The sequence below is a fragment of the Egretta garzetta genome, unplaced genomic scaffold (genome assembly GCF_000687185.1).
Source record: "Egretta garzetta isolate BGI_Z169 unplaced genomic scaffold, ASM68718v1 scaffold215, whole genome shotgun sequence".
Lineage (NCBI taxonomy): Eukaryota > Metazoa > Chordata > Aves > Pelecaniformes > Ardeidae > Egretta > Egretta garzetta.
The window spans coordinates 7938619-7962635 of record NW_009259719.1 but is presented as its reverse complement, the minus strand read 5'-3'; the positions used below and the strand labels follow the sequence as shown (position 1 = coordinate 7962635).

The 24017-nt window shown below is 38.5% G+C and overlaps 1 long non-coding RNA gene across 1 annotated transcript; it reads right to left on the bottom strand.

The window, feature by feature from the left end:
* Positions 1–4334: 4334 nt before the first annotated feature.
* On the bottom strand, positions 4335–6677 carry LOC118452328. Its single transcript, XR_004842077.1, has 4 exons — positions 6522–6677; positions 5797–5856; positions 5330–5477; positions 4335–4663 (listed from the first exon to the last, which is right to left on the bottom strand). It is a non-coding gene; the product is annotated as an uncharacterized LOC118452328 (long non-coding RNA).
* Between the last annotated feature and the right edge of the window lie 17340 nt (positions 6678–24017).

The window sequence follows — 24017 nt, the reverse complement described above, 5'->3', positions numbered from 1 at the left end:
AAAAAAAAAAAAAAAAAAAAAAAAGACTTCCTGATGCCAAAAGCAGTCACAGTATTTACACACCTGCATACTGATTCCTGCCAAAGGGATATTCACAAGCAGACTGAGGGGGTCTCTGTGTAACAGCTCCCACGGAACAGTACATGGAAAATGCTCCATTTTGAGCAGCTTCTTTTGTTTCTTGTCAGTGTTGCCTTTCTGAAATATTCCGGGCATATTTCTACTTGCTGAGCACAACATTCAGATTATGTTTTGCTTTTTCGATGATTCATTGGGTCAGTAATGCAGTAAACGTTTTAGGGGATTTCTTTTTCAGATTAGGCTGAACCTACCACAGCATTATCAGGTCAGCAGTCTTTACCAATTACTTACAGTGCTTAACATTTACTGTAGCAAAGGCCTTGATTAAAGTGCTAATGGAGAATCATCTCAGTGGCTTGGAACACATAGCTCACTTTTGTGTGAGACTTTCCAATACATGACTCCATGAACTCAGCTGCCTGTGGAAGAGAATTGCTTCTTTGAATGACCGCGCTGGAGTTAGATGAAAAGCTCATATGCAGATGATTAAATCTGGATAGGTGGATCTTGCATTTTCTTTCAGTAGTTATACGAAACAAGGTAGCTAAGATCTGTAGGGAAGCAGCAGACTTGGGAAGCACTTGTGATTGCCAATGTACTCCATCCTTCATCAGTGGTCTTTCCAGATGATTGTGAGTCTAATGATTCCTGTTAGCTGTAGCTGGGCAGATACTGTTAGGCACACCCTAACAAGTCAGACAGTGAACTGCTCGCCTGCTTCTTCTGTCAGTGGCCTGTACACCACACTCTTGGGATCCAGGTAATTTATCTAAGACAAGTAAGAGCAGCATGCCTGCTCAGCAGCCTTAACTGAAACAGTTTGCAAGACCTTCAGTTCCCTGAGCACGGAGCAGGAACAGAAATGGAGAAGAGGAAAGACAGTAATGAGCAGAGCTATTTACCTCTCTGATCCTACTTCCCCGTCTCCAGTGAACTTCCCAAAACTGGGGCAAGCAAGAGCCTTCTCAGACCAGAGCACTACTTTCTGCTCAGGATTCACATGCATGCCATCACTTCAGTGTTCCTGCAACGTGAAGTGAGATAGGAGAACACCTGCACAGCAAAACAGTTGGTGCTGAGAACCCAGCATCTCCAATATACGTCACTTTGGATGAGCCCTGCTGTGGACCCAGGAATTAATGTTCTCTAACTGCTTAATGAGCATACAAGGGTGTTCCTGTAGTGCATGTTCTAGTTTAGTTTTAACCAGAAGGAATCCAGTGAATGTGCTCTCACACCACTCAGTGACGAGAGGCAAAGTGCAGTAAATGGGAATGACTGAGACATTTACTTCAAAATTGCATCAAAGGTTGATGTACTCTGTGGTAAAAACTGCATCTCAAGCTTTAAAAATGAATGTTGTTTATTATAATATAATATAGTAGATACAGAACATATATATTTATCTATAAATGAATGTTGTGTCATCTTAGACCCTGAGATTAAAGAATTGGGCTTTGCTTTGAAAGCAACTTGACAGAAGTTAAACAACTGACATGAACCTTCATCCCGAAAGGCACTTTTACCACAGTGAAGGGCGTGCTAGAAAATCCTGCATTGTCTCTGGGACGAGATCAGGAATCAGTGAAGTAGGATGAGAGGTTGCTTCTATATCCCTAGATTGCAGAGGCACAAAGGTATGGCACAGATATAAGGAGATTTAGCTGTGCTAGGAGCAGATCTAATAATAATTGAGTAGGACATTTATCACAGAAAACAGAATGGTAAAATAGTAATTTACAATTAGTTCCAAATCAGGTTAGAGATAAAAATATCAAGGTAATTGGCTAGCCAGGCAACATTGAGTGGGAGGACCCTACAGGATTTCTGGAGCCTTGGTTTCCTGTGACTGTTGCTTGGCAGTGTAAAGCTGGTTTAGATGAAAAATGGCCTTCAAGAACCTCATAGGAAGCAACAGATAGAAAGGAATTCCTCAAGGAAAAAAATCGCAGCTTTACTACTACAGGGACAATCATTCACATGGCTAAAAAGAAGTGCTATTTCTTTAAGGATGACTGCTTGTGTTTCCAGGATAGGTAATACCAGGAGAAATTTCAGTATGAAGTTCCTGTGAAAAGGCAATTTTCAGAGGTTGTGGTTCTGCTCGCTCAATTTTACTCCTGCTGTGAAAACTGATGTTAAAAAAGATGCATCATCAAATAGCGAACTTATATTACTGCATTTCAAAATACATGCACAAGCATGTAGCTGCTAGCAAAATGACCTGCTATTTAACCTCAACAGATTTAAAGAAGCCTACCTTTTTAAATTTAATCTCAAAATCTGTTTCAAAGGCAATTTCTGGTTTTCTTTTGTTATTCCAATTCTAGCTTTGCCATTGCTTCCGATCCACGTTGGCAAGACACACCCCAACAGAGATTTTCAGAAATATTCACTTCACTTCTGAGCTATATAGAGCCTAGTCACATATTTCGAAGGGATTCCTCATCCCCCAACTTTGAAAGAACTTGAGAAAATAAAACCCTAGAATTTTCCGAGACAGACTATGGCTCTGCACCAGCAACTACGGCCATGTTTTCCAAAATACTCAGCTACTCTGCTGAATATCCACTATGCTGAATGCTTAGAGAAATGAGCATTTATAGTGCTTGCACAGCAAACAAGCTTTTCAGAAAACCTGGTCTGTGACTACATAAAACTGATTGAATCAGTGAAGACTTTTCAGAATTGAAGCATATCTGTTCTGTTACCTGAGGCTGTTGTAAGAATTAATTTAATTAAATGGCAATAGTAGTTTATAAATGGGCTGTGAATCACATTTTCGGGGGTATCTAAATGGGAACCTAAATAATTATGCTTTATATGGAGATGGGGAGAAGAAAATGAAAATTATAGTAATGTAGATACAATACTGAGTTTGGCCTGATTAAAAAACTTTTAGAGATAAAAAAACTTTTTAAGGTGCAACTTTAAGTAATGCCTAAATCTCATCTAAGGTCAAGGGAATTGTATGAACACGTAGCTGTTTAAATATTTTGTCATTAATTCAGATCAGGCTAGCTGAAATATTTTAAAAACATACTAAGTATATGGTATATGCTTAGCTCCCTTTGGCTCTCAACAGACAACAGAGGAGTTGCTGCTGTTATAGGTACACTATGCACACACACATGCGCAGAAGCAGTTCCTACCCAAAGGCAATTACATTCTAAACAAATATTAAGACATAACCTAGAGATAAGTGCTATGATATGCAAACAAAACATAGTGGTGGAAAGTATCACGTCAATTCCAGTGTAAATAAGGGTTCATTAAGTAAGAAATGACTGAATAGAAAGAAAAATGAAAGGGACTTGGGATTCTGGTGGAAGTGGATGAAGGGTACCATATGGAATAAATATATCTGAGCCACAGCAGTTGCTACTGCCACCCAGGAGAAAATGATACCAGTCCAGAGCTATAATGAGAAGCAGTATGTTGACAGAGGGACACCAGGAAAGGACAGGATTTAAGATAGGGAGAGCTGCTCTGAGGTGTCAAAAAGCCTCGCTATAGCTCAGGAAAGAGGGTGAGAAGGGAGCGAAAAGAGCAATTATGATCTGAACTTTAGCTGAAGAGAATTGTAAGGGATAAAACCGGAGGAGATTCCACTGAAAGCTTGTGAAGGAATCCCCATACTATCTCAGAGCAATCCCTCTCCTGTGTGTGCATGTGTATTTTTATGGGGGAGGAGAGAGGGGGGAAATCTATGGTTTCATCAATGGGTATTAATGCTTCAACAAACCGAGAGTCCAGTGACACGCACAGAGTGGTTTTGAAATATTCAGAAATAGAGCAATTTTTTGGGAGATGTGTTTCAGCACTACACCTAGAGTACATAATTAAAATTCCACACAACTATTTATGAAAAATGACTGAAACAAAGCTGTCCCTATTCCATCAAAATATGTGTATGAGGCAGGATTGTAGGATTTCCCTCCTTTGTTTTCTTTTTTAATAGCTGTGGTCAGAAGCTTCACTGTATTGCATATGTCTAGACCCTGACCAATTGCTCTTTTGAACAGCCAGCTACCATGTGAATCAAATTCCAAATGTAAGATTAACATACTGCTGCAATAAAAGGAGAACCAAAACATGTCATTAGTGGCCTTTCAATGACCTAATTTAATCAATTTGCAGCTTCAGAACAAATGAATATAATCCCAGGGACATTGCCAGAAAGCCTGAGCTATGTCTAGCGTTTGGAAAAAAAAGGTCGATCATCTTCCCCTGGTGATGTACTAAGGCTTTGATTTTCATGATGAGGATTAAAGCTCCCTAAATTTCCCCAGGTAACCACACTTTGCATGCATTGTATTTATTTGTTAACACTTAGGAAAAATTACTGATAGCTTTTTCTCTGCATTTAGAAATTCCTCTAGAACTGTAATCACTCCAGCCACTTTGCACTAGAACTGCACTGTTCCCTAAGTGAATCAAAGTCCTAAGAGACTGGATCTTCTCACTTGCCTGAGCTCCTGTGTACGTGCAAATATGATGAACTCCAGCAAAGAAACAGCAACAGAGCTCACAAATCTCTTTCTGAACAGGTTCATCTGCAGGCCCTGGAGTGGTAGCTGTACTGTAAGAAGATGCAGAAAAAGGAATGGATTACCTCTTGGTGCATGAAGTTGGAGAGATTTAAGAGTTAGAGATCCCAAAGTCAGCCTTTGAAGACTGGCCCAAACACTGTTAACTGTCAGATGCTCTAGTTCACAAGCTATGCAAACTTCAAAGGAGCACCATTTTCAAGGCAGCACAGGACTGAATTTGATGCACATACAACAAGGGTTTTGATCCCAGAAGTTTCACAAAATTCTAAGTTTGATAACAGCCACAGTATGTGAACAAGGACCCAAGGTCTTCAACGCTGGAAAATTTCAAAGGTATAAGCATGTTGGTCCTTTCTATTCTCTCCCAACCCCATTGTTTTGTTGGGAAAGAACAGGAACATTTCACAATCAGCATCCTTTTGTCTGCATTTGCCTGGTGTACACGCTTCCTGATGAATTTAAAGTTTTACTCCATGCATATTGGCAATGAAACAGGAAAAGATTCAGAGAATCATAAAGGAATTGGAAAAAAATTATCTAGAGATTGTCCTCCTTTTGGAAAAAAAACCCAAAAAAACGGCCACTTTGCTATTAATTGCAATTATTCCCAATATGAGGTTTTTTTAACTGTATATACAGCATGACAGGTCCATTCTGTGGGACACTTCCCTTTAATCACTTAAGTTGTTACTCACACATCTTGGTTGTCCTGTCCTGAGAGGTCCTTTCCATATGGAAATGTGTAAAACCAACATCATTGCATTTCTGAACAAGACTTCTCCAGCATATCCAATTCTGGTTCTATCAAGGTCTCAGTCGGCACATTTCCTGCTCATCAGTTTCCTTCAGACAGCAGCAACACATACAGTTCTGGTGTAAATTAGTTTAGCTCCACCCCAATAAATACCAGCAGAGGATCTGGCCTAATACATCCAGTAGATAAGTGTCTTTTATCAGGCTACAGTATCTTCAAAGCTATAATTTATCTGTATATTCTACAGTACAAGTTAAGAGTTTCATTACATTGAATCAGAAATTAAATTAAGCTTACTTAGGTCTAAGATACTTTTTATCAAAGAATCCCATCTCCAACCAAAAAAAGAAAAAAGAAAAGACATAAACATCCAAATTGCCCTTGCTATACAGAATATTAAAGACTTACTGAAGACTTCATGTGGCATATGTGGGATACCGTGGGATAACGTTCTGTTTCATTGCAGAACTGAGGTGATTGAAAGAACAAAAATGGAAGATCAGAATTTTAGAACTGTTAGAAAAGTACATTACTTACTTACTCAAGAGACTATCTATAGAACAAAACTTCTGGAGATCACACATGGAAAATAATTAGTCCATACTGAACAGATGAAGCTTATGTCTTTCACCAGATATTACTGAATTTTTCTCAAAGCAATATTTCTTCTCCTGCCATTTTTGTGTAATGCAAAAACAGTTTTGAATACAAACCAGTCCATTCATTAAGGCAATTTAAATATAGATAAAAATCTTATAGCTGGTACTATCATCTGTTAAGAACAGCCACCCGCCTGTACTGAAATCTTCCTGCATACCACAACTACCATCATTCCCAACAATTTGTCCAGCTTCTGATTCTTACACAAAAATAAAAATAAACCAAAAATACATCCAGCATCAGCCCCCAGCAGTACTGGGGGGGGCCCAGTACTTAGAAGTGGCCCACTTTGTATCAGGCAATCAGTGGGTTTAGGTGGCTGCACACACGTTCTCAAGAAACACGATGATCATGCTGCAACCGTATTCACACCAAAGCCTTGTTATGTTACCTTATAATGATGGACTGGAAAGTTAACAACAGGATTATTCAACTAAAATGAGAATTTGTAATGACAGAAACATAACACGCACTTTCCTGTTAAGGGAAAATCTGCGACTTCGATCAGCACAAGAACAGAAGGAGAAGAGGCAGTCTTCTAGCACAGATAAAACAAAATGGTGCCAGCAGCATGTCCTCAGACACAAACACGACTGAAGTAGATGACGACAGCTTGGTAGCCAGAACTGTGAAAGATATTACACACAATCTTACCCTAGTAATAGTGGGGGAAAAAAGTTTCAGAGTTTCTAATCCTCTCTAACAGAAAACTCTTATATGCAAAATTCAAGTAGAAACATGAAAATGATAAGCAAATGCTATGCTGTATCATACAAATACAGCAGGTACATGAGGATAAATTTCTGCCACTGCTAAAAGAGCTACAAGAGCTTAAAGATTCACCAGAACATGGCAAAATGGCTACAGAGAAAAGACTTGCATTTGTGCATTCCTTTCAGCATTGAACTGCCTTTTCAGACTCTGTGTTGTCTTAGCTTTCAAATTCATAGTAAATGGTAGAACAAGCAGGTTCAAAACTGCAAAGACACATCATCCAATCAGCCATAAAGCTATCATGATCTGGATTCATAATCAGAGAGGCAGACAAAGCTATTCTGGCTGCTGAAATAAATAAACAAGACTCCAGTGCAAACAATTGCAAGAAACGCTGATATTTCTGCGTAACAAACCAAGACACTTGGGCTTCTGCCCTAGAAAAAAATCTTAAAGAGTATGGCACACAGACACAGCTTCAGCTCTGCAGCTGTTTTCAGAATTTTTTAACAGAGAAGAACATAAGATCTTTATGACACTAGTCAAAGGCTTACTCTGAAATTGCTTAGAGCACTGGCACAGATAAACATTTTCTAAACATATACTACTGGAGCAAAATGCTTGCATATCACCATATGGATTTGTAGGACATATATATATATTGCTGTTGGCTTGTAAACTACAATAAATTAGAGCATACTTAATCACCTTCAGTTACAGCTTCTGTATTGAAAGTAAGTTATAGGTTTGTCTTTAGCTAAAGAGGGATAAATTTTGCTTGTAAAATTCTGCCCAATACTTGTAAATGAAATCTGAGAATGATGTTTAGGGATGTGTTTGTTTGGTTTAGAGGAGTTCGATACTCAGTAATTAATTGTTTATAGATTATATATTTTCCCCTAGTAGACAAGAATCTTTATATATAGCTACCCTTAAGGTTTCATTGTTTTTTGATAGTCAATGTGGATACACTGAGTCTAAGCTTCATTCTTGGCATATCAGAATGAAAATGCTCTTGTTCCTAAAGAAAAAAGAGAAAGCAAAAATTTCAGGGACAGAGAGGGCAGGGTTCTCATACCTCTCCAAATAATTACATTTTTAGAGGAGAATTGCCTGCTCTAAGTAGCAACGTCTTTCACTGTCAAACCTCTTTTATGTCCTAGCCTCAAGGAACAACTTTTTATTCAAAACAAACAAATCTAAAACTTCTCTTAGCAAAGCAAACAGCTAGAAACCCAGGAGGCTCTCCTTCTGCACTTCTTTCTAACCAGAACAGGGGAGAACAACTGGTAGAAGAAACACAAAGCAATATCCCTGCCTCTAAAAGGCTGCTGAATCATGTGATAGGCAGCCAGCTCCTCATTTTTATCTGTTTTGTCCTGTCACATTTGAATTCAGCAAGAACATCATATGGTACTAAGATCAATATTGCTGGTATATTTTCATCTCCCCCAAAGCAACATATTTTCCACAGTTTTTATTTCAAATTTGACTGAATTATAGTTATTCCTGTAAGTTACCATCTTTCTAATAGCAGCAGACCTGGCAATGGTGCTGCAGGAGCCGTGGGATATTATATGCTATTTTACTCTGTTAGCTGAGGAAATCCATTTAGACTTTTATGCTGAGTAGTGCAATACTAACACAAGGAGACATTTAAACAGTACAAGAAAAAACTTCAGTTTTCACTTTCACAGACATTAAACAGATTCTATCTCCTTCTAGGACTGACTGAGGATGCTGCTGTAAATGTGCAAAAGCAGAACTGGTCCTATTCACTAAAGCTGACCTGACACTTGGCATCAGGAGATTCAGTTTTCAGTTAGTTCTATTTTTGCCAAACTTTATCTATTTAACCTGAACATTTTGATGCTGAATGTCACCTGCAGGGTAATTTATTTTCTTCCCTTATAGACAGACAGTTTAGCTGGTTCTAACAACAATGCTAGAGTAAGGAAAATACATTATTTTGCTAACATAAAAAATGAGGTCTGGCAACTTTTGAAAAGCAACTGATGCAATTTTCATCAGACTTCCAGTGCTAGGCAATGACTATGCTGCCACTGAAATTCACATTCTAAGTCCATCCACTTTCTAACTTCACCTTATCTGGGAAGCTTTCAGACCCCACAGGCTCCTCCTTGGCATACATTCAGAGAGCAGTCTCAAGAGAACTGGAGAAAAAAAGACCAAAAAACCTGTCCCTCACTGAGCTCCAAAGGAGTAAGCTAAAATCCCCTCCTGTTAGATTTAGAAGAATATAGAGGCCCCATAGCGAATGTAAAGGAATGGTCTCACAGTCAAAATGGCTCTAAACTGAAGCTGCAGTAATTTTTGATGCATAAAAAACCTTGCATAAACCAGAAGTCAACAGACTGGCCACTCAAGTTGTTCTTGTAACCTTTATGCATATAAAATTACCTCTTTACTTGCACTTTTCTGCAGGAATATTTTCATTTATTTTTTTATAGCATAAATTGATTTCTCATTGAAAGCAGACTTCTCTGTTTTCTCCATATCTTAAGCAAAATCAAATAAAAGAATTCTGCAGGTATTCTTTACTCTTTCTTTATTACATTATTGTACTTCCTTCACACTGAAATTCAAATCTGATCAAGTTCAAGCTGGCAAAGAGAGCAGAAAGCAAGACTTCCTCTGGAGTCTTGTCAAAGGAAGGGAAGTCCCAAACACCCGTCGTGAGACAGGGCTGGAAGGTGCCAGTTTGAGCCAGGTGGAAGCTGGAATGTCACTGGGACATCACAAGATGGACAAGAACGTTTGGTCCGCCCAGTTACTGACTGTGCAGAGCCAGTGCCAGTGGGTGGGAGAAAGCCCTGGTTGAGAACAACCACCACACCAAAGCAGAGGCAGGGTAAACTGGGGTGAGTGGGGTGGAGCTGAAGTGAAATCTCTATAGGAAGACAGAACTTTCAGGTAAAGCAGTCTGTTTCTTAATACATCAAAACAGGCTGTTTTCCCAAGCTAGCAAGATTCTCAGGCATGCTTACACAAAGGGAAGAACTACTACTAAAAAGTCCTTTAGGTGTTTGTATTTTAAACTCCTGCAGTCAGAATTTAAGGAGGGATCAATTGTGCAGCTAGACAGCCAATGTTTCGTTAATACTCAAAAGGATCTTTGATGTCCTAACACATCCCCATAACGGCCGTTACACATGGCAGAAGGGTTAAATGCACCTCTGTGAAACGAAGGGGGAATTTCACTATTGTCGCCTCTTGCCTTGTGCTGGATACATTTTATTCTGAAAATAGCATGGAGCTAACTGGCAGTACTTGCCAGCACAGCTGAATTAGTCAGAAAAGCTGCCAGGTAGGTGGGAAATCTCCAAGTCTCTTTGCTTGCTCCAGGGCTTGTTCCACCATGGCACAATTACAAATACACAACTGTAGAGTCTGCTGTGCTGCTGGTTCAGGGTCTATTTTCTTTATGAATTTCACTCAGCGTTCCAATTAATGCTGACAGGAACCGTACACATACTGAGAGAAGCACAGACTCGTTTTTCTCCCAGGTAAAAGAATTTCATTCAGACAGCCCATGCTTAAAGACAGAATAAGTTCTTCACGCACGCGAGTTTCAGTCTTGCTACAGGTGTCTGATTCTTTGAAGTCACTACTCTTCTTCGCTGTTTAGTGATGGTAATCAATTTATTATTGCATTATAGATCATTAATGTATAGATTAATAGATAGAAAAAATGCAAATCTCTATCAGAATATTCACAGAAAGGATGGGTCATTATAGCCAAGAAGCCTATTATCTTGCCCACAGTCCTGTCAGTTCTCACAAAGCTGGCAATGCCAGGCCAATCAGTAATTCATAGCAAGAAATACAAAGATCAGGAATCAAGCAATGGAAAAAGGGATTCCGCAGATGAGAACCACAAGGTTTGATTTAAGCTGGCCCTCTGAAACCTTTAATCACAGATGTATAGTCTCTTTTTACATAAATTATTTTGCATAGTCTTTACATAATTTTTTCATACAATGTAAAAAGAGTTTGTGAATTAAGATATGGTAGCTCCCAGATTTTTATTTAGTGAGGGGTCTTTGGAAACTGCTTAGGAGAGAGAAAGGAAAAGCACATGGAAATAACTGCAATGACAAGAACATGCATATGGAAAGAATATGCTGATTAGATTATTAGACAACTCTGGGAAATTATGGTTACTGATCATGGGCATTCTTCTCACTGCCTCTGTCAAAAGTCTGGTGTTGTAACATTACCAGCAGAAACTACTCGCATATCCTGTTCTTCACATTGCTGGAATTAGATCTTTTCTGATTCACCCTTAGGATTTTGCTCTTTGAGAAGCAGACCAGACTGACAGTCCATTACACCTGGGCTCTAGTAGATCTTGAAGTCATGAGCATGGTTCCTGAAGCAAACAACACCTATAAAATGCAAAGGTTGTATGAAGGCAAAAATGCTTCTAGAATGACCCAGCAATTCTTCAGGCTACATACATGCCTTTCTCCTCTTCACAAGCCATCCAGAAGAAAAAGGTGAAATACCTGAGTTACTCCTATGGCCAGGCTGACTACTCTAATTGGGCACGAGATCACCCATCCTTTACCTAAACTAAGACTCCACTGTCTGATTCCAGATAACAAAAGCAATGCTACAAAAATTAAAACCCCAAGTTGCCATAAGGCAATCCAAATCAGCCTTTACCATCAGGGTTAGCAGTTTCTTTGAGAGGGTTTAATACCAGAACAAATACATATGCTGACAAACTCCTACTTTATGCCTATCAATAGCTAAATTATTAGACTTCATTGGCTAGAGCAGTGGATGGCATACCTGACTAAAAAGAATCTGGCTTCTTACATGCCCTCCAGATTAGACAGCATGTTATTAAATGATACTAGAACAGTTTAATATCAGCTTTATACTTTGCCGTCATTACCAGTGTATTAATTTGCAGATACACTCACTTGAATTGCTTCATTGTTTCAGTCTTAGTTGAATCAGTTTAGTTACTGCATTTTTCATCTCTGAGTAACTTAATTTATTCTTATTCTGTTTCCAATAAAAAACTATTAAAAGCATGGAAAACATTACATTTCCTAGATTTTATGATGGGCTATGAACATGTTGGCATTGGCAACCTCAGATAAGAAATCTCTAAGGCACTTAGCTTTGCTTGCAATTTACAATTTATTTATACCTAAATACTAAGTAAAGTTATGACCTGAATGCAACACAGTCTGCACCTTTAGACCGGGCAACATAGAACTATACGAGAAATAATGGAATGATGAGATTGGAGAAGAGACCAGTATAAAAACCTGTAAGCTGGTTTAAAAAGAAAAGGGTAAAAACCTGACAGTAAGCTGTTCTGAATGGGAAAATGCTGTGCATGAAGATGATTGCTACTGGTGTTCCTCAGCTTTGCATCTGGGACCATTTTTATTTAGTATTTTAATTAATAGTGTTAGTACAAAAAGTAGGAGACCACTTGTGGGAGTTCCTGATGACACAGGGAGGCATAGTCAGCAAATGCAGAGGCTAGGTGTTACACTGGAATTTTATTTGTAGATGATCTTGCTTAAGAGAATAATCAAAACAGATGAAAATTTAATAATACACAGCTACTAGTAATAAAATACAAAGCCTTAGCCTTACCTATGGCAAGTGAGAGGAAAACCTTCTCTGTACTACTAAATCTGAAGCTGATCCCAAGTCACCTGTGTAACATGGTCAAGAACATGGCAGTGCAATGCGATGACTCAGAAAGGAGGGTCAAGAGGAGGTAGAGAAGTATCTGTACCACCAGGTAAGAAGAGGAGGTAGAGAAGTATTGACACCATTGGGTAATTTACCTCTAGAACTCTGGTAATGAGTTTTTTTTAAGTAATAATTTCCTGCACCAGTACCGGTTTGAGGGACTACTATAAGAATACGAGGAATCAAAAGCCTGTCTTTTGTAAGGAGAGTAGAAAGGTTGGCTTGTCTAAACAAAGGCCAAGATAATAATTATTTGCTTTAAGTACTTTAGGAGAACAAACACTCAAACAAGTGAGGAGGAAAGAAGAAAACAATGATCCAGGCTAAATAACATCTGCATCACGAATCAATGGGCAGAAACTGGTTGTAGTAAAATGAAAGCTAGAATAAGATTCTATAACAGTCTTCCAAGAGGAGTTTCAGGGACAGCTTACATTTCTGAGACTAAGCCTAATCCATTAGCCAAAGGGATTTATACTGATATGATTGCTTATGATAGAAATGGCTTAGACTCCTGACCCAGGAGGTCCCTCTTCTCTTTATTTCCTTGGAGATTTAACAGAGAGTGGATTTCCTCAGGGCTAGCGCAGTATCAGTGCATGTTATCAGCCAGAAGACAATGTGCTACTTCAAATCTGATGACACATGGCTGGAATTTTAATTGTGGACTGCAATTTCAGAAGGTTCTTAAACTCCTTTCAAAAGTCAGGCTGCAGTTTTTAAAATGGATTTGACAGAAGTTTGTCAGAAGTGAAATATCTCAAAATAACTCACTACTCAGAATTCTTTTGTTTTTATCATAAGATCACTTTAATACCAGTTAGTTGGTAAGTCCAGTGAAGATTTTCTGGCATTCTGGTTTTCCCTTAAGCAATGGTTAGCAAGGTTACATTCTATCTCATTAAATTCACTTATAGTTTTGTCCAAATACAGTACTGGTCATGGTGTCTTAATATAAGACACTGCGCCGATAAACACCAATTCACCTTATAGGTGTTTGCATTTGAAGAAGGAACGAATATTTCACTTGGCAAGCCCTCTGGGGTTCTTCAGATAAAAGCTATATAAAATGTGATCTGTCACATGATTAGTATTTCTTGATATGGGGTGCAAAATGTGAGTTATGTGCCACTTGCATTTTCCCTGGAATATCAAGTCATCTTTCTGCACTTCAGTATCAAGGGACTTAAAAGGTTAGAATTACTCCATAGTTTGATTTGAAGTTGACTTTTCATGGTAAGTCTAAGAAAAATAATGTGCATCTTCTGAAATATAAAAATTTATGAAAGAAAATTACACTTGTTGAACTCCAGTTGTCATAGCTGTCTGTACTCCGAGAAACTGTACAGAGTAAACAAACCATTTTGCTGTACAACCCTCAGCAGGCTACAATAACTAACAAAACAAAAAAAAACCCCAAAGCCACTTTCTGTATCTGTAGCTTAGGAACATCGCTGGTGGTGTATATTCACATTCATGCAGATCATAAAACATTTTCCAGGTGAGAGAAAGAAGTCATTACAAAGAAAAAACCCCACATTTTTGAGCTTGAAAAACATAATTTCAAATGGAGATTTTGGAAAGAAAAAACACATGTAGTTTCCTACTAGGCATAGTTTACTTGTTCTAAGTTCAGAGCCTCCTAAGCTTTAAAACAATAAAATTGCCTTTCTGTGGCTTTACTGAAACAGACCAAACACACACATACAAAAAAAAAAAAACCCAAACACAAACTCCATTCATATCTCAAGTTATGGAAACATAATGAACAGGCATTTTAAAGTCTGTTTTCCCATCAAAACAATGAACCATGAAAACAGATTTTGCTTGAAACAGTACTCCTATCTCTTGTCTTTTCTTTTTGTTCCACCCACAACCTGTTGGTTTGATGAAGTCATCTAGATCCTGTAAATTCACAAAATAGGCAGTCAGAGGGGAAAACACTGATGTACACTCCTTCTTAGCAACAGCAGAGCGAGTCCTGATAAACAGATAAACACCGCATGGAAAAGAAACATTATGTTTTCAACCTGTACTAACCTAGATACTGTGGTCGCTCAAGTGAGATGCAAATGCATAGGAAGATAACGTTTTTCTTGATACCAGTGCTTACAGAACTACTTCTCTGATGTTTCAGTATAAATTAGTTTTTCAGTAAAACATTTTATATGTATATATCCTTAGGTAATTGCAAAACCCCATACCCCATTGTGCAATATACAATGCAGCCACAATTTAATTCCTGCAGAAATAATTTACTGATTTTACTCTACCAACAGGAGAGATCCTAATAAAAGTACCCAGCGGACTGGACCCAGATAAGGAGAGCTCGGTGGGGGGTGTGGAGGGACATCACACCTGCTTCCCACTTTGAACTTCAGAGCTCACAGCTGGGATGCAGCTGCCTGCACAATTCATGCAAAAAAAAAAAGTCAGGCACCTAAAAGCAGGTTTCACAACAGATGATATGCAGAGTGGTGCAATACTTAAGCCAACCAACAGTGAAGACTGAAGAGTTTTTCTCAGATCACATCCGTCTAAGACAACCCAATTACAAACATACATTTCAAACCAGAGAGATCTGGATTAAGGATATATCTGCACTGCACAGAGGCCCACGGTGTTAACAACAACTGAGCTACTGATGGAGCTGGAAACACTTAGCTATGTCAATCAAGGCTTGCATGAACACTAATTAGCTTTGACGGTGGAAAAGTGGTTATGTATTTTATCTGATAAAGAAGGCACAAGATATCAACAGCCCTGGGAACTCAAACCTTGCATGAATGGCCTCCCTATCGCTCTGTAAAATTTTTTCTCCCTCTTATTCATTCTCTCCAGCCCCGTAGATCTTGATTTTTTTTTTTCTTAGCCACTGGCAAATTTCTAACCTTATGGCAAGAGCACTTCCCTGGCAAATGAGTGACAAAGGTTTGAAGACCATGGAGCTCAGAAGAGACAAAGCACCTAGATCTACCACTGCCACATGGGGCACTCACCGCCACTACTCTCCTTTTTTGCTTTGATACTTCTTCATGCTGATCTTAATGGTGTCTGCATGTGCATCTCACTAAGGTCAGATACCTCAGAGGCCACAAAGACACATGGGTTTATTAATCCCAAAGGGAGATGAATACATACCAGGGCGCTAGGCAATTATTTCAGATTTCATGGAGTTCTCTCAGAAAGTGAGAGGTCAACTTATAATTACAATACCCTTCCCCTACTCGTGTCCTTCTTTTGTCAGCAGTGTTTCTCAGGAACGCTGGTAGGTGACTATTTTTTATATGCATTTACATTCTGAACATGCCATGCAGGAAACCAGGGAATCAGTAAAAACTATATTCTAGAAGAAGTCATATAGCTTTCTTTTCCCAACTTCCAAAAAGGAAACAGTAGCTTATAGAGGAAGCATTCTCTTGTGTTCATATTAACCTTCTGAAGTTGTACTATATAATATTCTTGGATTAGAGATCAAAGAATACTCAGTGTCATCTTTTAAACAGTGGCAGAATCTGGGTAGATTTCTTTCTCCAGATAATGCATGGGAGATTCAGGTTTGCTTTAGAAAGGAAATAAGTACAAGTTTACACATGCAGAGTGTAAAAACACATAAACATATGCCACAAGAAGTGTCCAAAGAATCCAACTGAACAGTTAAATGGGAGCTCTGGAGGAAGGAACAAAAAGTTTCTTTCCTTCTACCTGCCCCCAAGAAGGCCCTGAAGCCAATTCTGCCCTCATGTGTGTACAACCTCACCTTCCTCAGTGCAGCAAAATAGAGTCCCAGGTTCAAGTTAAATCAGCTCAGACAGAGGAAAGGGAAAAGCTGTTATTTCTAGTGATCAGGAATCTAGAGCCTTCTGAGTACATCTCAGCTACTAAATTGATGGAGCTCCCATTTCTCTCTGAGCATGCACATACTTTCAACACCAAAATATATTACAATGGAAATCCAACTCTTAGTAGAATTCAGGCCTACAATAACCAAGTAACTTTTCTATTAATTGGGCCCTTAAAAGCTGTCCTTAGACTCCCTGGAAATCTCCAGATCACAAACTGGTAACCACTCTGAGTCAGAAAATGTAGTCTCTTTTCTATCTCTAGAATCCGCTGGCTAGAGACCTGGGGACTGAAAATGTTGCCAAATTACTTCCTTCCTCCGCCTATGGCCCTTCCATTTACCCATTAATTTTAACAGCGAATAGTTGCTTTGTTGCTGGACTAACTGCCACAGAACACTTAAACTGGCCACTATATTAATTCTTCACAAGTGTGCCCTGAACAGAATGTTGAATGCAAATGATACCTATAAATTTACTACAAAATAAAGGATTTTCTTTCTTAAAACATTCTGTGAAAAACAGAATTAACACAAACAAGATGGATTCTTGTCCCACTCAGCCATTTTTTTGATGTCTGTTCTTATGCAGCTCTTCCGTGGTTTTCACTGGAGGATGCCCTATTAAATGGTCCCACTGTCCTCTCTCGGTTGACTAAGAGTTGAGACCTATCAGTTCTAGCTGTAAAGCTGTAGAGTTAGCTCTACATTCATACACAATTTTTCATACCTTTTGCCTTACAGTATGAGGGAAAGGAGATGTGGTACTTAATAGGGTTTTTTCTTGCCATATGAACTTCAGTTAATAATGCAGATTTGTACCATAAAATGTATTAAAAAACTTTCCCTCCCCTCTCTGATTTACCGAAATGGAACTGTCTGCCTATATGTAGAAGAAACACAGATAAACAAAGTTCAACCATACTTGAAATTTTTTTCTCTTTTTATGCTACTTAACTGGAAGATAGCTTATACTAGTTTCCAGGAATTGCTTGGGAGAAACTATATTTCATCAGGAACCTCTATTTTAAATCTGTGAAATTGCAATGAAGCCAAAATGAATAAAGGAATTCTCAATATCCACAGACCTTACTTTCCCTGGCATAAATCAAAAAATCTCCTAAGGTTTCAAGAGAAAATTACACCAGAGGGGACCTCTCTAACCATAATATTAATTTCTAATGGGAAGGAAAGGATGAGCAGATACTAACATCACCAGCTGATTTCAATAGGTAGAAGAATCATTAACTTTTAAGTAAAAATGTTACCTGCTGAAGTTAAAAAAAAAAAAAAATCCCAAATCTGATGGTAAAAACTCCATGTAGTGCACAGTGGGCAGAATAAGAGCTGAAGATTTGTCACTGGGCACATGACTGAACTCTAAAGTTAAAGTGCGGTCTAACGGGTTTTTAGTCTTCAGGATCCTGTTTTTGAGAACCCTTCACAGTAGGGACAGGAAAACTGGCAGTTCTGCAGGATCCAAGTTAATAGAATCATAGAATCAATCATAGAATGTTTTGGGTTGGAAGGGACCCCTAGAGGTCATCTAGTCCAACCCCCCTGCAGTGAGCAGGAACACCACTAACTAGATCAGGTTGCTCAGAGCCCCGTCCAACCTGGTCATGAATGTTTCCAGGGACTGGGCCTCCACTACCTCTCTGGGCAACCCGTTCCAGAGTTCATCATAACCACACAACAGCAGCTGCAGGAAACGTCCCTGTCTAAGGGTAATGTCCTCACTAAGCAAAGCTTCTGGAAAGGCTCATCAGCTAGTTAAGAGTTGTGGCTCTGTCCAGCTCTAACATATTTTTCAACGGTTTTCACTGCATATTGTTACTGCCACAAAGCCACCTCTTTCTGTGCTGAATCAGCGCTTCCAGAACAGCCTTGTGTTTGGTTTATAAACCCATCTGGCAAAGGTCCTGGTCAGAGGTGCTGCTTTTTGAATGTATGCAAAAGGAATTTATGCAGGGAGGAAAGAAAAAAGAATACAGGTCAGAAAAATAAAGATGAGAAGGCAGGAGAGAAAGGTGAAAGTGCCACCTGAATCACAAAATGGAAGGTTAGGAAAAGATTTCTAATCCTGGTCTGCACACCAAACCTCCCCCAAGGCAAATCACTCAATTATTCTAATTTCATTTTTGTCATTGGTGTACAACTTGTCTAATAGGAACTCCATAAACAACTTAACTGCTCCTCAAACTACTTTGAAGCTAGAAAATGCTTATTAATAAAGATGAGACTGAGATATAATGAAGGATGACAGAAAAGAGCAAGAGAAGAGAAACTTAGAAGAATAATTAGAATAATGTGGTAAAGATTTTCCGATGATTGGAGCTATGATGCAGGAATAAGAGAAAAGCCAAATAAAGTAGATTCAGAAACATGTAACAGCAAAATCCTTCCAGCCAAAACTCTACAAGAAATGACCACAAAGAGGTTTATAGGTAACCTACTTGTGACCTTTTGGTCTTTATTACTCATGATAAAGGGTTGCTTTCCTAATCCTAATTCATTTTCAAGAACAGCAGATTAACAAGAAGGGATTGCTATCAAGCTGAGTCTTCCAGATAATAATCTCTGCTAGCTCTAAATAATCACCAAAAGAGGAGCATAAAAAGAACTTTAATAATTTTCTTGTAATGATGTCAATGGGGAATATGCAGAAAGCCAGCACAGAAAGGTGCTAGAATGCTGTATTTTCATAACAATTGGTTTTTTAATCCTAAAATAAAAACAGTCAAATAAAAAAGCCATCTTATTTATTTCACCCTACAACATTACCCACATATAGAATTATTCAAGATAAAGGGAAAATTACTGGTTGTCTATCTCGCAAGTTAAATCAGATTAAAATACTGTATGAATTTTAAGGAGAACTGTTCCTACACACACTTATTTCAGGAGAATTTAATTCACTTAGAGAGAATTAAGCTGAAAGAATAAGGCTTACAGAATTCTCAGTAATGGGGTCCCTGAATTACGCTCTGCTGTCTTTTATGACTACTTTTCAAATTTGCTTAGGTCCTAGAAGTCACCTTCTTTTGCTGAATGGTGAACACACAAAGCTCGCCTGTTGTGGCGGCTTATACAGCTCTTAACTCAGTTCCTGCTAAACCCAAATAGGTAGGGCAAGTATTCCAGTCCCCAAATTTAAATATCTGTACATATGTATGCACACATACACACAAACACAGAGTTTCCTGTATTTTTACTGAGAAAAATACAACACAATCTAAAATCCACACTCCTAAATTCTTAGAGATGTAATTTAAATCATAAAAGGAAAAGGAAAACTTAGCAAATATTTTACCTTACAACATCAGAGGAAGTTAAAAACTAAGAGATGTTAGGAGGAACAGTACTGCCCATGTTACACAAAGAAACACCTGAAATCTATGAAAAATAACACAAAATATTGTTCTCATTTTTTTTTAAAGGAATGCTAGTTTTAGATAATTTAGACAACTTGGGATGTCATCTTTCTATTGCTCACAATACAATTCTCATTCATCAGTACAAGCTTTCTTTCCTGCAAGTATGAACGCAGTCTTCCAGACTGTAAAGCACCTCTCCACTTGATTCACTGGTTAAACAAGCTTGAGAAAGAGGAACTGGTAATATCTTCCATTTCTAGGTGATGCTGTAAGATCACTGTTTGCTGTTTGTTAAGTGTGCAGATAAATCTCCCCTCTCTGACACAGAGGGAAAAGAGCAGCGAGGAGCCTTCCAACTTCACATGTCTACAAGACAAACTCAGCAAATCTTGTTTGCTCCCTCAGATTTATTAGATATTATTTACAAGATCTGTGTGCTACCACTGCCTGTCCTATGATGTTTTATATTCTGCTGGTCATCATCGCATTGCCTGTAACACAGACCTCCAGTCTATTAGCAGGCCAGGGAAGAAAAGCCATTCTAATCAGATAAAACAACGCAGGCGTCACAGACTCACATATTTTCAAGCGTGGCGTAAGAACTAACTTTGAAATATTACTTCCATCAATAATTTTACCCTAAATCAAATGAAACCTAAGACCAAAATAAAATGAAAAAACACAATAAATAAAATCACAAAAAAGTAATTTTGGGCTTGAATACAACCATACTCCAAAAATATCAATGCAATATGAATCAAAAGCAAGTGACTGACATAGAGTTTGTCCTTGCAAATAACAATGAATTGCTAGCACAATCACCTCTGCTGACAATATGCCTAGTGCTTCCCCTCAGTGCTTACTGTCAGTGTCATCATTTCCCCGTCTCCCTCCACCTCTTACAAGCATGTTTCTAATCCATTAGCTGGGGAATACGTGTATATATGCTCTCTTCCTGGCAATGACAGTCTGCTGCTACACATGCCACACGTGACGACAGGTTTTGACCTGTTGGAAGTGGTGCATGCCTCCCTGCCAGAAACTGTTCTGCACAACTCTGCACAGATGATCCCTGAAATGTTTGCTGTGTTGTCATGCTCCCAAGGTCAACGTTCATAACTGAATGCTGACTTTTTTTTTTTCCTGATACACACCATGGAAGTGCATTACATATAAATATTATTCCCTGAACAAAAGTTCCTGTAGTACTTTATCCAAACAACCAGCTAGCCAGTCAGTTTAGGATTAATTCAAATCCCCTCTTTTTTTTTTTTTCCCCTTCTAACATCTGAAGACTCTACCTTGTCCTACTTTTGCGATCTCTTTCTTTTAAGATTGATTTATGGTAGCAATTTTCTTCCATCTGCATATCCATAAAAATTTGGGACCCAGCAGCAGAGCATAAGCTTATTCTAAAAATAAGAAGGCTTCACAAAAAAAATGAAGTCATATAAGAACACCCATGGTGAGCTATGAGTACATCACACAAAGCACAACAGGGACCCTATGGAACACAGCAGCCCTAAAGTATTCTAGGCACATTTTTATCTTTAGCAAGCAGATAAAAGATGATTCTTAGTTTTTAAATCTCTACAGAATTAAAAGAAATTCGCCTTAGTTTAGGGTAAATACCATGTATGAAAAGAGACAGACAATAGATTTTTCTATGGGAGTAATTTTTCTCATTAACTTATTCTGATTTTTCTGTGGGTTCCTGTTAACTCAAATTAACAATTCATGACTGCTTGAAACATTTTCACTATTAACTTAGTGGATCAGTAACAAGGGATTTAGAACTTCCTTTTGGGAAAGTAGAAAAAAGGTGAGCCACCAGCATCTACATGGAGGATTTATGAGTTTTATAATTTGGTTTGGTTTTTTTTGGGCATGTCCTATGTGTAAAGCATAAATAATTGTCTAGACAAATTTTTAAACAACATACCAAATAACTAGGTATGATAATAAAGTGAACATAAAAGTGCTAGTTTAAAAGCTATTAATACTACTTAGTTTTTTAATGGCACTGGACTGCAACCTCCATGTATAGGTTTGCCTATGAATAAGGGAAGAAGTTATTTAGAGTATAAGTGCATTCCCTGCAGTGCAAAACAGACATGACCCAAACCCGCTACTTCTAAAGCTGCCATCCCACTACAAGGTAGTTTTAAATGCTGTTGTAGAGAGATCGTGAAACAGCTCCTGTATCACTGATGCCATGACTAGAGATGCCACGTTGGATGTGGAGTTCAGACGTTGAAGCTGTCAAGTCTGCTTCTTTCACAAGTACTAAATTCACGTGGCTTAAATTAATTTTTATTTATTCTTAATACAGGAAAAATGTTCCTGGACTTCCATGTTACTGGGAACTGATGAAACCCTTCAGAGGGATGTGTATCTGTTAGCACAGCATGAACAAGCCAATTATCAAAAAAACCCCCAGGAATAAACACCATTGAAAAGTTCCCTCAACTCAGAAAGTTCATCAGCCTTGTTTTAAGCTCATGATTAGACATGGCAGAGATTAAGTAAGCATCTACCGTGAAAGGAATGCAGAGCCTGGAAGACAGTTTTTTTCTTTGTTTTTAATGTATTGTGTATGGTTACTAGCTAATGAAGACTACAAAATTCAACTAATTGCAGAGAAGCTGCAGTACAAAGAGTTTGAGAACAGTGATGACATTAGAAAAACTGTGTTGCCCAGCCTATTTTAATGCTAAGAAATGCTAACTCCATGCAGAACTCTCTATGAACTTCCTGGAGAAGGCAAACTGCTATAGATATCACAGCTGTGATCCCACTGCACCTTTCCTCTTTTTTTTTTTTGTGAACCTGGACCGAAAGAGTGAAAACAGTCTGCCTTGCTAAGCTTGCATACAGAATAATTTATTCACTATAAGTCCAGATCAGTCTCTGCTGATATTTCCTCTAACTTAAAAATAAAATAGGTTAAAAAATACTCCTTTAAAAAAAGGGAAAAAAAGGCTGAGAATTGCTGCAACAATGGGAGTTTGCTTCCTCTGCAGCTAAAAGAGAAAGGTTCTGTTAACTTTCTTTCCATCATACCCAGAACACAGTCTTTGATTTCTTATGCAAAAAGCTAGCTTATGATTATTGGAAAACTCTGATAACTACTAAGTCAAATACTTTTACAAATAAAATTCTATACAAGGATGGGGACACCTAGAGGACCACCTTAGGCCCCTGCCATCATCTTTGTGGCAGCAGTAAATCACACTATTAAATTGCAATTACTTAGACACTGGCATTCACTTGGCTCAAAATATATATTTTCCTAATTTAGTGCCAGCTTAAACTTTATAGTGAAGGCATAACGTCAATCACATGAAAGGGAGAAATTATCTGAATCAGTACTCTGAATTCACTTATCTGCACCCCACCGTCCAAAGAGGGCCCAATCCATGTATTCTGTTTCTACTTACTCTAAATGCTCTGGGTAGAGTCTGGTATTTCAGACAGTTATTCCTAAAAAACCTCATTCCTTTGGCAACAACTTATTTCTTCAGCTGTGCTGTTGTTACATCATCACAGTTAGCATTTCCTAGTCAGATTGGTCAGGAGGACCAGCTGCAAGAAAAGACATGGGCATTCACATTAGTCTTGGCAGCCTAACCACAGACAAGCAGCTCAGGTGTGTTACCAGAGATGGTCCCACTTGCAAATCTGCAGGATTGTGGTCTTTGGAGCCCTCAAGTTTCCTTCCTTCCTGTTTCTTTTTATGCATTCCAAATTACTCCTCCATTTTTTTCCCCTTTCGATCATCTAAGAAAGCCAACCCTTTTGATCTGCTCTGCAAACCTTCAGTATGTGCTCATCTCTTCTAGCCTCCAGGGAACAGCAAATGGCACAGTGAGGAAAACACTTCAGTACTGCCCTGAGAGTGGAAAAAGTGAGGACAGGACCTGAAAAGCCTTAATGCAGCAACAGGCTCCTTAGCAGCTCTGTGTAGGAACTGCAAAGTAAACACAGAATCAGAGAGCATTTCCCTTCCATCTCAAACCCACAAGTAATACTGGCTGCTTCTCTTTGCAAAAGCAGTGAATGAATTTAGGTGACACTACCTTGTTGCACAGAAAAATAGGAGCATTTAGACTGCCTGCGTGGATACGAACCTTAACGGCTCACTTTGACTTCAGTTTATAAACCATATTTTTTGCCTCTTGTACTGACCTAAATACTGCAATGTTTGGTTTACAAACATGTCAAGGGAAAACTGGTTTTGCCCTTGCCCTACATTTCCCTTTCTCTTCCCAGTTTAGCATCTCTAATATATC